Source organism: Pistacia vera, unplaced genomic scaffold (assembly GCF_008641045.1).
Source record: "Pistacia vera cultivar Batoury unplaced genomic scaffold, PisVer_v2 Contig863, whole genome shotgun sequence".
NCBI lineage: Eukaryota > Viridiplantae > Streptophyta > Magnoliopsida > Sapindales > Anacardiaceae > Pistacia > Pistacia vera.
The window spans coordinates 17,241-31,601 of NW_022196738.1; the positions used below are offsets into that span (position 1 = coordinate 17,241).

Consider the following 14,361-nt stretch of genomic DNA (forward strand, 5'->3'; position numbering starts at 1 on the left):
GATCAGATCACGCTGGTTGGTATAGAATTCTGTAACAACAATAGGTTGGTGACATTATGTGGTTCATGATATAACATTTAAAATAAATTACAATAGGGTTAAGTAATTGACAAAAAGGGGTTATGGAAGTTAGTGATGGCAATGGGCCGGGCTGGGACCGGGTACCCCTTGGCCCAGACCCAAGCCCGGCCTCATGACACAGGCCCGAGCCCGCTACGGGTATGATAGGCAAAGCCCAAGCCCGGCCCGACGGGTTTTTTATAACCGCAGGCCCGGCCCAAGCCCGCCTTTTTTAATAATGTTTATTTTTAAATATTAATAAATTTCAAATTTTTTTATATTTTTAATTTTAGAAATGGTTTTTAAATATTAATTGAAGCTATTTCCACAAATAATTTAAGCAATAAGTGAGCAATTAAAACTCCATAATAATTGATTATACTAACTTTTCAGCTGTGCATAATATGTTATGGTGAAATCCACTTTAATAAGTTGAACTAAACCCATCTAACTCATTTAAAGGCAATTTTAACATGTTAAACCTTTAATATGGGATGAAAATTGAGGTTAGGGTTTGGGAAAAATGGATATATATATAAGATAATATTGTAATTAAATATATAGTATAAGGGTAAATTAGTAAAATTAATACTAAAATTTTCGGGCCGGGCCTAAAGATATACCCATGCCCGGCCCGTACCTGAGGTCGGGCCTTAAAATCAAGCCCAGGCCCAAGCCCAAGCCCGCCAACCTCGGGTAAAGCCCGCCCCTTTCGGGCCGGGCCAGGCCGGGTACCCGAAAATGTCGGGCCCATTGCCATCTCTAATGGAAGTAGGCAAATGCTTCCGATTATGGTATAAGGTTGATCTCTACATAAATGCAATCTTTCCATAAGTTATACATATCAGGTACTAGAACGTAAATTCAAAGGGTTTCGGTAAATTTTGATAGGCTAAAATAGTAAATTAGAAAAATATAGGGAATTTTATGGTATAAGAGTTAAAACGAAGAGTAAAATTAATTCTTAAGACCATTTGGTAATGGATATCGAGCAATTAAAATCGATCCATTAATGCTTATTCCTCGTTTATGAGCACAACTAATTGTGATTGCTTAGAAGTCACAATAATATCAAATTGGTCGTAATAACATCAATTGATTACAATTATTCAAGAAGTTACAGCAATATCAAACTGATTGTAGTAATATCAACCTAATTTTTAACCTTGACCAATCTTGTATATCGATTTTCTTGCTTTTAATTTTAAATTAATTTCTTAAAAAACACATAAACATATAAATTTTACTTAATCAAGCATATATAATTTTTTATAATCACACGCATATATTTATTTTATTTACCCTCCTTGGGATTATTAAAAAATCTGCAAATCAAAGATTTGAGTAATTGGCATTGTGATACACGCATTTTAAATTCTAATTTGAATATATAATAAAAGAATTGGGGAAACGACTTACACCTACCCAAGGTTTGGAGAAACGACATATTGCTACCCAAAAGGTTTCAAAAAGATAAACAGGTACCTTTCAGTAGGGAAAAGACTAGAATGCCCTTTGAGAAATATTAGTCTATTTTTTTAATTACTTTTAGTCCCCTTAAGTTTATTAATTCCATCAAATACCCCTAGAAAAAAGTTTAAAAATTAACAAAAACACCCCCACTCACCCATACTTGCCAGATTCCAGTGGCCACCACCATAAATGGCAAGTAATTCACCGATCTGGCCTTTTCCGACCAGATCTACAGTGGATCTGGACGGAAAAGGCCAGATCTGGCCTTCTCACTTCAAATCTGGCCTTTTTCAGCCGGTGAACTATCGGCCATTTTCGGTGGTGGGGCAGACTGTTGTGACAGATTCCAGCTACCACCGGTGGTGGCCGCGAGAATCTGACAAGTATGGGTGGGTGGGGGTGTTTTTATTAATTTTTAAACTTTTTTCTAGGGGTATTTGTGGAATTAATAAACTTAAGGGGTCTAAAAATAATTAAAAAAATAAACTAATATTTCTCAAAGGGCATTCTAGTCTTTTTCCCATCAAAATGTACCTATTTATCTTTTTGAAACCTTTTAAGTACCAATCTGTTATTTTTTTAAATCTTGGATAGGTGTAAGTCGTTCCGCCTAAAAGAATTTTAACATTTTCACGAAACACGTTTGTGTAAAGGGGTTTATTTCACTCACTCTATGAGGTTGTGTGGGACTACGGGTGATAGTCCAATCCCATGTTTGGATGCATTTTTAGGAGATTGGGATTGGATATTTAAACACTCTTTAAGATTTAATTATTATTAAATGCATCCATAATTATCAGAAAATATTATTACATACCTCCCTTAAAATTATTAAAATCCTGTAAAAACATAAAAAAAAAAAAAAAAATACTTTATAAGATTTTTTTATACTTGCTAACCCATGTGTTTAATATTAATTCGACTCCAACAAAAAGATCAAAAACCCTCTTTTTAAAATATCAAAAGATAGCTGTACACTACTGGTACAGCTATCTATTGTGATTTTCTTTGTATTTTCAAATAGCATATCAAACTTGCTTATTCCCAATATAGATCATTCTATTCCTTGATATCCATTTTCTTGCTTTAATTTAATTTAATGATAAATTAATTTCTTAAAGAACTTATGAATCGCTTCTGAATTAATAAATATTTCTTGATTATTAAGATAATGATCTTACTTTAATTATTTATTTTAAACTTATCTATTGCTTGCTTAATACTTCACATATTTTAGAAGTCTGATGGATATCATGCCCAATAGTAAACAATTTTCTAAATTTATTTTAAACGTGTCTATTGCTTGCTTAACAGTATATAAATTCATTCGTAAATCTCACTTGCATGGATGCTAAGTTTCATTAAAAAAAGAAAAAAGAAAAAAAAAAGAAATATTATCAATTTAGCGACAACTTTTTGATGAAATACTCGAAAACTGATACAAGTATTAATTTGTTTAATTTAAAGACACTAAATAATATCTTTGTTCAATTTAAGGACACAATCAATAGAGGCCAGGGTCGATGGCCATGATTTGGCCCAACCTATCCAAATTAAGGTCGCACCAGGTCCCTGCTTTGGTGTGGCCTCGATTTGGCCATGGCAAGATCGAGGCCACGCCAAAACGGTAGCTTGGCCCCTGTCAGCTACATGCTGGCCTCTAAGAAAGCCAACGACTTTTCCTTTTTCTTTTTAAATATTTATTTTCTTTTTAAAACTTTTAGACACGTGTCAGTATTTTATTAGATAAAATTATATGACTATGTTTTTTTTTATTTGCTTTTAATTTTCTTATAATTTATACAATTATTAATTTGCCCTCGTTTCCTAGTAAATGTAACTTCAATTAATAGCAATATAATCTACACGTTTAAAAAACTTCAAACCTTTCTTTCTAAATATTGATTTTTATATATAGATGGTAAAATCTATGGTTAATTTGGAAGGGACAGATCTTATGAGAAGCGAGTCATTGACAATCTGATGGACCTGCACATAAAAAGAGAATGAACGTGAAGGTTTGGGTGACACTAGTGTAGTGTCTGTCATAGGCATTCTGACGCTCAAGTCAACACTCTGATGCTCGTCTTCACTTCATTCTCTGTTTCTTTCAAAAAAATTCTTCGGTTGCCATCAAGGCTTTTTCAGGAGTTTCTAGTGATTTTTTCATGGTAATTTTCTTTTCCTTCACAAAAATCGATTTCTTTTCATTACTTCTACTTTCTTTCAATTTTCCAAGCAGTTTAGACGCGTTTTAGGATTGTTTTTCTTCAGGTGGTTTGAAGTACCCATTTTTCCTTTTGGTTTCTTTGGGATTTTGTGGAATTCCCGGAGGTTTAGGGTGATATCTTTAGATCTGGCTAGATTTCGAGGCTAGGCTCAGTTTTTCAGGACAATTTTGTTAAGTTTTTAGAAATTTTGGAGGAAAAGCTTTGAAGGATTTGGATTTAGGGGCGTAGGTGTTGCTAGGAAATTTTCTAGAAATCTTGAGAGTTTGGTTTATGGGAGAAGGAAGAGTCGATTTATTCATTTTCACCATTCGGTACGCTTGGGGTGCCTGACCGAGCCGAGTGGAAACTTTTGGGGTAAGGTACAGTTTCATCTTTTAAGCTGAAAGTTTATTTGATCATTCAATCGGTCTGTCGGATCGAGTCAATCGCGGTGAGGGAGGTTTGACCCCTAAGTGCACGATGTTGAGTTCCAAGTGCGAGTGGGAACAGTCAAGGAGAGACGGAGGGGAGAGGAGAGTATGAGAGTGCTCCTACTATGGTGGTCTTGCCAGAAGAGGGTAACGTGCCCGTGGGAATCCTCAAAGGTTTAAGCATAGCCATGATCGATCCAACTACCACCAAGTCGAGTGGTGACGACTCTGAAGGGCAAGGGGAGAGTGGGGAAGATAGTGATGAAGAGCCAAACAGTAGTCCCAAGGGCGAACCTTCTACAAGTGGGACTGCAAGGGATGCAACCAGCCAACTGGATGGAGGGATCTTGGCATTGGACTATTGGACTATCCCCTAGAGCTTACTTCGGATGATGAATGGAGGATAAAGACTATGTACCATATCCCTAACTCGGTCGAGATACGTCTGCCAAGAGATCGTGAGCAGGTCAAATGGGACGTTCCAAGATGGATCGCTATGTACGACATCTACTTCTACAACGGGCTAAGGTTGCCAATTCATTGCTTGGTTTGGGAAGTGCTGAACCACTTCATGATAACGCCGATTCAGATTATGCCAAATGACTGGAGGCTGTTGATAGCATTTGAACTTCTCTACACTATGTATCTAGTGGGATTCAGCCTGCATGAGTTCCTTTACTCTTACTATTTGAAAGAGCACGACATCGATAAAGGTAGATACTCAGGCACCCTAAGGCATGACTGAATCCACTTGCTGACGTTCCTGTGATCGAGTGATAAGAGCTGGAAAGGAAAGTTCTTCTTCGTGAAGAGTGATGCAGTCTTTAGAGAGAAAGGGTAGGGCAACATACCCTTTACAAAGGGGGCTATTGGTTAGTAACTTTTACTTGTTTTTGGTTTTGAGTACTGAGCCTTATCTTTCATTATTCTGTAGATCCGAGCTTCAACAAGGCCGAGCAGAGTGGTGACGGATTGGACATGCCCACCCAAGAATTATTTGCCATACCATAGAAGTAGAGAGACTAGAGGGTCCATCTATAAGAGGCAAACCTTAAGGCGAGTCTTCTTTGGAGCGGGGTTGCTATAATATAGAAAGATACTCATTTCCCTTCTCTAAAGCAGACATGGAGCGTTTTGTTGATACTCTACTATAATCATATCTATTTCGGACTTTCGTTTTTACATCTTCTAACTCCTGGAGAGTTTCCCTTACAAAGAGACTAATGAAGAATATCAACATCGACATCCCAAATATGAATGAGGTAATCGCCCAGCGCCGAGCCAAGAGAAAGAGGGAGTTAGGGGCTAGGTTGAGTGAAAATGTGCAGATGGAACGTACTGAGTCAGTCCTACCAACTGCACCACGTATGATTGGAACCGGGTCGTCGAAGAGTGTTTAGATCGACGAGGATACTGAGAAGATGACTGTCACGCTCCCGACAACTGTTTCGTCTACTCTAATGCAGCTGAGATAGGGAACCTAGCTGAGTCTTTCTTGCTGTCCGCAAATGAGAGCTGGATGCATTAGATGGGGATGAGTGTGGCTACTGAATGAGTAGCGACTCAACAATTTTAGGTAACTTTTATCTTCAAACACTCTGTTTCGTAAGAAAAACTTTTTCTAAATATTCGATTTTTTGCAGACTTTGACTGGAAGTCTGTATCTGAAGAAGGCCATGGTCGCCTAGGACACAAAGATTCAAGTCTTAACCAAGTCCAACATAGGCCTCTACACTCAAGAGGCTTCGGCCTTGAAATCTTCAAAGGAGAGTGCTGCCAAACTACGACAGGCCAAGTTAGAGTTGGGAGAGTTGAAGAAAATGTTGGCAAAGAAGGAAAAGGCGTAGGCCAAGAGGGACGCGACGCTTACGGAGAAAGTGGAAGAGTCCATCTCCCTTAGGGAGCGCTGCCAATCGATAGTCGCTGATGCCATGATCAAGGGCCGTACTGAACTGATGAAGGAATACGAAGCGGGCAACACTTCCCATTGCAATCCTGATAAGGATATTGAATTGTGAGAAGAGATCGAGGCAAAGTCGGCTGGAGGGGACAGTAGGTCAGAAAAAGATTAGGTTAAGACCGATTGCAAGGATGGGGTGGGCGACTTTGCTGGAGACTTGGAAGGATTGCTTATTGAGTCAATTAAGACTCTTCCTCGGCATGACTCAGCGAGGAGGCTTCGACGAGCAAGGGAAAGGAGGTCAAGCCAACCATAGGGCATTCGACTCAGGAAGATGACCCGAAACATGTTGCTTCTTGAATGTATTTGTTTTTTGTTTGAACAGATTTATGTTTTTGACACTGTATGCCCATAGTTTTGTACTTGAACCAACCCTATGAGGCCTTAGTAAAGTATGATATTTTGTTGAAGCTATAAGTTTCTTGAACTGGCTGAGTGATTATTCATTTGTTGTCCCCCGGGTGCTTTTGGCGTGATCGACTGACTATGGTTTGATGCTGCTACATACTTCGTTGTAGTGACAAACTGAATAATTTAGTTGCTCAAATTGAATGACTATGAGTTATTTAATTGACAAATTTTCTAAGTGTTGGAGCGTATTTTGAACATGTTGAACCTATATCACACATGAATCAAGTTGGCATGACCGACTTTGTAGTTGAAACATTCGAGGGCTATGTGTCCCAATCAGCATGATCAACTTTGTAGTTGAAAATATTCAAGGGCTATGTGGCCCAGTCGATATGACTAACTTTGTAGTTGAAAACATGTCTCAGTGAGGCGTGGGACTAGTCGGCGTGACTGATTGTGTAGTTGAAACTTTGTACCAAAATAATTGAACATAATTTTCTCTGAATAGTTCTTCTTATTGATTCAAGGCTTTGGGGCCGACTGTCGTTGAAGGAGGTGGACACACCCACTCATCCCATTGAAAAAACAAAAAACAAAAAGAAGCTATAGAAAGGAAGCCAAGTTATGGTTTGTCATAAGTGATACCGTTTGAGGTGAATGACATTCCAATTGTGGCTAATATCCTTGCCCTCAAGTGATTGAAGCTTGTAGGCACCCTTGCCGACTGATAGGGTGATCTTATACGAGCCTTCCCAAGTAGGACCGAGCTTTCCAATGTTTATCTTCTTTGTGTTTTGAAAGACTTTTTGGAGGACCCCAATTAGCTTCTTTGAATGACCTCACTCGAACGTTGCGCTTGTAGTGTCGAGCGACATACTACTGGTAGATAGTGTTTCTAATCTGTGTGCGTAACTTATCAATGGTGTCCAAGTTGTGGCATAAGTTCTGGTTGTTTGATTCATCGTTCATCCATTGAAGCTTGGGAGACGAGGCTGACACTTCTGTTAGGATGACTGCCTCCAAGCCATATATTAGTGAGAAATGAGTTTCATCTGTGGATAAGTGGGCAGTTGTTCTGTAAGACCATAATACTCCTGATAGTTCATCTGCCTATGCTCATTTTGCTTTCTGAAGGTGGTTATTCACAGTTTGCATGGCCGTCTTGTTAGATGACTCGGCTTGACAATCTGACTGGGGATTTCAGGGAGTTGAGAAGCTGAGCTTGATTCCCCATGTTTCATAGAATCTATAAAGCCAGAGCTAATGAATTGGGACCCGTTGTTTGTGACTATCTCCGTTGAAATCCCAAATCTACAGATTACATTCTTCCAAATGAATCCTTTTACCTCATAGCCTCGCACTTGGGCTAATGTTTCTACCTTTATCCACTTTGTAAAGTAGTATATCATAGCCAACATGTATATTCCTTGCCCGGGTGCGGTTGGAAGTTTGCACACTATGTCCATTTCCCATTTCATAAATGGCCAAAGGGTCAAGACAGAGTTGAGTTGTTTGGGGGGAAAGTGCGAGACGTTAGCGAATCTTTGGCAATTGTTGCACTTCTTGACATATGCAGCTGAGTCCAAGTGCATGGTGGTCCAATAAAAACTAGAGGTAATCACCCGGTGTGTCAGGCTATGTCCCACAACGTGGTTTCCACATTCACCTTCATGAAACTCTGCTAGTACATACGGGGCTTCTTCTGGAGTTATGCATTTGAGGTATGGGTCAAAGAATGACTTCTTTAGGAGTTATCTTTCATAGATTGTGAATCGAACGACCTTAGCCCTCAGACGGCATGCTTCATTCTTGTCTGCAGGGAGCTCATCTTTCTCTAAATACTTTAGGATCGAAGTCATCCATGATTCAATTGGCTTGATGTTCATGACCTCTGAAGGTTCTTTGGGGACCAATACTACCTTAGATGGAGGCTTTTTCCAATTGGTTGGCCATTGTTGGAAAAGAATGGGATAAAAGAGTCAGACATACCTTGAAGGGCTAAGCCAAGACTAGTGAGTGCATCAGCATGTGTATTTTCTGTTCTTGGTACTTGAGTGATCATAAATTCTTCGAAGGCAAACTGCAGCTCCTTTACCAGGTTCAAGTAGGTTGTCAACTTCGAGTCTCTAGCTTGGTAAGTCCCTTAAAGTTGATTGACTGAGAATCATACTTGACTTCTAACCTTATTACCCCTATCTCCTTTGCGAGTAAGAGATCGACTATCAAAGCCTCATACTCAGCCTCATTATTTTGCATTTGAAGCTGCATCAGATGGCCTGCTGGATAATGTCCCCATCTAAAGTAATTATCACGATTCCCAAGCTGTTGCCATTTACATTGCTTGATTTGTCAACTGAGAGTGTCTACTTCAAAGGCATCTCACTTGATAGGCATAATACCTCTTTCTCTACCTAAGTGAATGTGCTAGGGGTGAAGTCTGTTATGAAATTTGCTAACACATGGGACTTTACAGCTGTGTGCGGTTGGAATAAGATGTGAATTCACTTAGCTCAACCATCCATTGAGTGAGTCACCCAGAGAGCTCAGGCTTATGTAAAATCTTTTTGAGCATATATGTAATGAGCACAGTTACGGAATGACACTGAAAAAATGGCCAAAGCTTCCTAGAGGTGTGAATGAGTGCTAAGGCTAGCTTTTCCAACTGACTATACTGGGTCTTTGCGTCAAGGAGCAACTTGCTCACATAATAGACTGGTAGTTGCTTCCCATTGTCTTCTCTAATCCAAATGGCTGAAACCACCGACTCCGAGACTACTAGGTATGTATACAATTTTTCTCCAGTTAGTGGTTTAGAAATTAAAGGTAGAGACGTCAAGTACCTTTTGAGTTGTTGTAGAGTTTCTTCGCAGGCTAGGGTCCATTCAAACTGTTTTAACTTTTGAAGTACTGCAAAAAAGGGTTGACACTTGTCTGCCAAATGAGAGATGAATCTGTTTAGTGTAGCCTCTCTTCTAGAGAGATGCTGAACATTTTTTATGCATGTCGGTGATGGGGTATTTAGAACAGCTCGGATCTGATCAGGGTTAACTTCTATCCCGCGTTGAGTCATTATATCCCAGAAACTTACTAGAAGAGACCTCGAATGAGCACTTGATTGGGTTGAGCTTCATGTTGTACTTCCTTAGAACTGCAAAGGCCTAATTGAGGTGGTCTAAGCGCTGCTCAGCTGGAAGTGACTTGACGAGCATGTCGTCGATATATATTTCCATGGTAGTCTCTAAGTGCTTTGCGAACATCTTGTTGACAAGTCATTGATAAGTAGCCTCAGCATTCTTAAGTCCAAACGGCATCACTTTATAACAATAAATGCCCCTCTTTGTGATAAATGAAGTTTTCTTTTGGTCATCCAGTTGCATGAGTATCTGATTATACCCTAAGAAAGCATCCATGAAACTAAGCAATCCGTGACTGGTTGTAGCGTCAACCAGCATATCGATGTACGGTAGAGGGAGGAGTCCTTGAGGCAGGCTGTCATGACCCAATCTAACCGTGGGCCCGGCTGGGGATCACAAAGCACCCACTGTCGTGACCATTCTACTTAGTACTGTCCCCCCCCCCCCCCCCCCCTTTAAGGGATTTATTCGCCTCCCTCATCACTCGAACTGGTCTGATGGTACTCACCATGCTTCCCAATTGACTATACCCCCTTGGTCTTGGGTTCGAGTGATGGGGGAGGCGAATAAATCCCTTAAAGGGGGGGGGGGGAGGAGGGACAGTACTGAGTAGAATGGTCACGAGAGTGGGTGCTTTGTGATCCCCAGCCGGGCCCACGATTAGATTAGGTCGTGACACAAGCTCTATTTAGGTCCACGAAGTCTACAGATTCGCCACTTCTCATTCTTGTTTCGGACGACCACCACGTTAGCTAGCCAATCGGGGTAGTAGACCTCTCGCATGAGCCCATTATTTAGGAGTATTTTTAACTTCTTCATTGATCACCTGGTTTCACTCTGTAGCGAACTTTCCTTTTTCTATCTTACTAGGGGACAGTCTGGGTCAACTGGAGATTGTGCATGATTGCGTCAAGGTTGATCCTTGTCATATCTGCATGGAACAAGCGATACAATCGCTATTCTCTTGTAGGAAATTGATCAGCCACTCTCTGATTTCAAGACTCAACCTCAATCCTATCTAAGTCCTTCGGTTGGGATGATCGGGGTCAATTTATACTTCATCCAGTTCTTCCATTAAGGTTGATCTGGCTTGGTTGGGTGAGTCAGACTCGTCTATAGTTGCTATAAGGTATTGGGCTTTCCTTTAAAGACATTTTTGTAACATTCTCTAGAGGACTTCGGGTCACCCTTGATCTCTCTTACTCCCCATTTAGTAAAGAATCTGATTGTCTAGTGGAAAGTTGAAGGGACAACTCTCATTAGGACTATAAACGAGTCGAGCTTTTGGTTTATCGAGCTTGGCTCATTTACTACAGTGTCGAGCTTGAGCTCAAGTTCGAGCTCAAGCCTGGCGAGCCTCAGAATTAAGACTCAAACTAGAGCTCGGTCGAGTTTGAGGCAAGCTCAAGCTGGCTTGAACTCCAGCTTGTGAGCCCGATATCGAGCTCGTGCTCGTTAAGGCTCGCGAGCTCATTAAGGAATGAGAGCAATGATGTGAGGGAGAGTTTTGAGTTGTTGAGCTTCAGAAGAAGTGAGTCTAGCGGAGAAGTCATGAAAGACAGTGTCGTAAGTGTGGATGAGAGAGGTGGAGGAGGAAAGGGAGGACTCGTATCAGTGTTTATGAGTTGGGAAAATTGAGGGTTTGGCATCATAGTGGACTTTGACGATGTAAGTTTTGAGGGTGTGATCATTATCAACATTAGCTGAAAGTGAAAAAGAAGAAGAAAAGAGAAGTACAATGAAGAAGATAAGAAGAAGAAGAAGAAAGGTTGAAGAAGAAGACGTGGTTGAGTTGAGAGAGAAGAGGAGTGAATGAAAGCATTAAAAGGAGAGAAGAGAGTATGCGGAATTGTGGATACAGTGAGAGTTGGTGATTGTGTATGTCAGTATGCGGTGCCCAACGCTTACTCCTATTTTATTTTTCAAAGTTTTTTCACTGAAAAATATCAGTTTAATACCTCATAGTTTAAAAAATCACCAAAGCACCCTGCATAAGTGCACAGTGTTTATACGAGTCGGACCAGGCTTGCGAGCCCACGAGCCAAGCTTCACTGTGTTCGAACTCGACTTGGTAAACAAATCGAGTTTGAGCCAAGTCGACTCGATAATTACAGAGCCAAGCTCCAAACGAGCTCTAACAGAGTCGAGCAAAGCCGGCTCACGAGCCGCTTGGCTCGATTGACAGTCCTAGCTCTCATGTCATGGATCCAGAGTCTGTCTAGAGTGACTTTGTAAGGTGAGGGGCAATCCATCACAAGGAAGATGGTATGTCGGTTTACTCCACTTGTGTAGACAGGCAAGGTTATCTCTCTGATAGTATACTTCTGCTCAGAGTTAAATCCAACCAGGATGGTGGGACACCTATTGATATTTGATTCGTCCAGGCCCATTGTCTTAAGTGCCTCTAAGAAGAGAATGTTGGGCGAAAGATCCTCTATCTACAAACACTCTTCGTACAAGAATATTTGTTATTTGTAGCGAGATAACAAGGGCATCATGGTGCGGGGCTGCCAGTGTATCCTGATAAGACTCTAAATCCTTAAGGGAAGAGGTCTTGTGAATAGGAAAGATCCTAATTCACTTGACTTAATAGTAACCGGAGTCCTAATCTGCCTAAGATACGGAATCTTGGCGAATTAGGATAAAGTAAAATAGGAAAAATGCTACTTACCTTGGTCTAGAAGACCTAGCCTTAGGTGGGCCGCTAGAGTCATCCATTTTGGAAGAAAGTTGGATCTAAAGGTCGTGGTTCGGCCCAAGTCACGAGCTCTGATGCTGATCCAACTGAAATTGGATCACAGGCTTGAGCCGATTTAGTAGAACATTTCTGTTTGACCTTAATAAGGCCTCATATGATTTTAGACCCCCACAAGTCCATAAAAAAAAAAAAATGAATTTTAATTGAAACATATCTTATGGGGGGGGGGGGGGGGGGGGGGGGGCGGGGGAGGGGGGGGGGGGGGGGGGGGGGGGGGGGGGGGGGGGGGGGGGGGGGGGGGGGGGGGGGGGACTTTTGAAATAAGTGATCTTATGGGCTTGATAATTAATTACGAAATTATTAGAATTTAATAATTAGGGTTTCAAGGTAGTATCATTATACATAATATCATAATATATAACATTAATCAGGACAAAGTTTATGTTGATAACGATTTGATAAAATAATCATATAGATATTATTAGACCAACATTTATTATTATATTATAGATCATAAAAAATAACATTAATAAAGACAAAGTTTACATTTAATAACAATATAATGTTTTCAGTAAAACTTATATCACATTCTTCGGATTGTAAAACTCTCTATAGGGAGTACACACACGAGCATTATTATAGTGATTTCATTGACCTTCATCCCACTCTTAAGTAACTAGCTACACTTCTCTATTAAAAACCCAGCTGAATGGAATTGCAGGTGCTTTGATAGCCCTCGCTCGAGCTCTCTCTCTATTTTCTAACCTTTCAGGCAACTCACAAACATAATTTTGAGCAATTTTTCCTTCGCTCGAAAGCCCCTCAAGTTTGACATTCCAAATACCACCAAATGTTCCAAAACACTAATGTAATCGAGGTTGGGTATACCCCAATTCGCATGGTGACATTAGAGAAGTGATCGAATAGATGCACATCCTGACCGTCGTACATCAATTGGCTGGCATCGTGATTTTAATTTTCAACATGTCGGCAAATGCAACATATGCTTCGCTAGGATCGAGCTCAAATAGCTTCCCAACTATAAGCGGTTTCTTGGCGCTTCTCATCGGAAGCAATTGTGCCACAAATTTGAGCTAGCTTGAGTCTCCATGTTTCATGGCAAGCTTGGCTGTGTTGCCATGAGAAATGAATGTTGCTCTCTCTTGAAATGATGTGTAAATTGTCCAATGGTAAGGGTTGTCTCCAGTGCCAAAATCCTGTTAGAAAGAAACATTAAAAATGAGAATTCTTGTAAGACAATAACATATTGAAACTCTTATTTATTAATTAAAATTCTGAAATTATTTATGCACTACTTAAAAGACGATTTTCAACTATATTTCTAGTAAAAATAAAAGTTAATAAAGAGCTTTTAATTAAGATGCTTTATTTCAAACGTATTCTTTATGTGATTTTGTGATAGTGATTGAATGCACTAAGCGTTTTCAAGTACGAAAAAAAACTGAATCAAGTTCCTTACATGAGAAACTATTTTTACAAAAAAAAAAATTTATGACATCTGTACGAGAGTACAATATCTTACATTGAAACTCTTATAGTCTTATGTATTTAATTAAAATTCTGAAAGTTCGTATAAACTTTTCTATAGTTATATACAATACTACTCGAATTACAATTAAGAATGTTAAACAATATTTTTAGAAAAATGAAAGTTAATGAAGACATTTTTTTAAAGTATTTTTACACAAAAATTCTCTTAAGTAAAGAATACCTAGATCAAGTTTCTTACACGAGAAAACTATTTAAAAATAATAACAATAATAATAATCATGATGTCTGCACTAGAGAATGACTAATGTCTTTGCATGACTGATGGTTTGCATGGATCTCTTACCATTCCTGAAGCAATCAAATGCTGAATAGTTTTCTCAACTTGTTTGATGTCAATTATTCCTGAAACATAAAGATATTTATTGAGAAGATCTCCATGGCGATTCTCTTCAGCACTCCAACCTCTACTCCAAATCGCCCATGGAGTGTTGTCGGTTCCTGTTTCATCATGATAAATTTCAATGGCATTGAT

The 14,361-nt window shown here is 39.7% G+C and overlaps 1 pseudogene; it reads right to left on the reverse strand.

Moving 5' to 3' along the window:
• Positions 1-12,864: 12,864 nt before the first annotated feature.
• LOC116118905 lies at positions 12,865-14,361 on the reverse strand (annotated as a pseudogene).